At 39.2% G+C, this 1487-nt stretch overlaps 1 protein-coding gene across 1 annotated transcript in view; it reads left to right on the top strand.

Annotated features, from left to right (window-relative positions):
• The window catches only part of LOC116101328 (olfactory receptor 56A4-like), a 14151-nt gene that overhangs the window by 2898 nt on the left and 9766 nt on the right, over nt 1-1487 (top strand). The gene's annotated exons all lie outside the window — the stretch shown is intronic.

The raw sequence follows: 1487 nt of genomic DNA, 5'->3' as shown, positions 1-1487 counted from the left end.
TTTCATACAATATATTCTGATTAGTTTCCCTTACCCCAACGACTCTCAGTCCTTTCATCCCTCCACACCCATCCAGATCCACTCCCTTTCTGTCTTCTTTTAGAAAATAGTCATCTAACGAATAAGAATAAAATAAACTAAAACAAAATAATAGAAAACAACTCAAAACAAGAGAAAACAAATACATTGAAAAAGAAGCACAAGATAAGATATATGTATAGATGCAGAGACACACATGTTTGCAAACCCAGGAACCCCCTAAAAACACAAGACAAAGGATGTCTAAGATTAAAAAAAAAATGCCATGGCATCTACTGGGCATGCAGCCTGCCCTTAAGTAGTTTGTTTCCCTCTTGAGACTCCCTTGGAGAAAACAAATTGTTCATTCACAAGTGGTTATCACTTAGAGATAACTTTGGGCTGGGATTGGGAGCATGTGTTCACTTCTCCGTTCAGCTCTAGGATTCTGTCTGGTACAGACCCATGCAGGCGCTGTGCATGCTGCCCCAGTCTCTGTGAGTTCATACGTGCGTCAAGAGTACTGTTTAGAAAGTTTCGTTTCCTTGGAGTTCTTCATCCTCTATGGCTCTTACACTCTTTCCATCTCCTCTTCTGCAGGGGGTCCTTGGGACCTGAGGAGAGGGAGTTAATGGACATACCCTGCTTTGGGCTAATGTCCCAAGGTCTCTCACTCTCAGCTCTTTGTCTGGATTGGGTCTCTGTTTTTGTTCCCACCTGCTGCAGGAGGTAACTTCTCTAATGATGGCTAAGTAGTGTTCCAGGAAGGGAGGCCATGTGCCGCCCTGGAGATTTCTTTGCACTGCAGCATCAGCTCCTGATCATACTCCTCACACTCTGCCATTTTTATTAAGTAGCCTTTCTTCAGAATATGAACTTCCAACAGCTTTTCCCTTGTGGATAATATATTTTATAGTTTTAAGATACTCACATACTGGTATGTATGTTTTAAGCAAAATGGTCTGTCTTTTCTTGTGCTATGTTTTATCAATACCTGACTTCGTATTGTCCTGTCTGATTTTTCTATCAGATTTGAGGCACCATCTGTACCCCTCTTTTTGCCACTTGTCTTAGACACATATACTTTTCTCTATGTTGAGCTTTGGGAGTGTTTTTTTTTTCTTTCTCTCCCAGCTTCAGGCATGAAGCTTTTCATGTAATACTTCTTTCTTTGTGTGGAACAGTTGAAGTTATCTCTATGTAAAGAAGAGAGTTTGCAAAACTGCCAGTCTGATATGTCATACAATATTTTTTGAAATTTATATACATCGTAACCTACTACAAATCTTTATTTTTTTGCGTTCAGGACTTAGTTCTTAAGGAAATAAAGGCACAAGGGAAGTCAAAGAAACCATAGCTCAAGAAATTACAATGAAATAGTTTTAAATATTTCAACCCATTTTTACATACCACTCAAGCTCTGTCTCCAAATTAAAGGCAAAAATACGAAGGATATGACTCATGAGTAT

Source organism: Mastomys coucha, unplaced genomic scaffold, assembly GCF_008632895.1.
Source record: "Mastomys coucha isolate ucsf_1 unplaced genomic scaffold, UCSF_Mcou_1 pScaffold21, whole genome shotgun sequence".
NCBI classification, from domain to species: Eukaryota; Metazoa; Chordata; class Mammalia; order Rodentia; family Muridae; genus Mastomys; species Mastomys coucha.
Note: the sequence above shows the minus strand (reverse complement) of the source record. Positions and strands in the feature narration are given on the sequence as shown.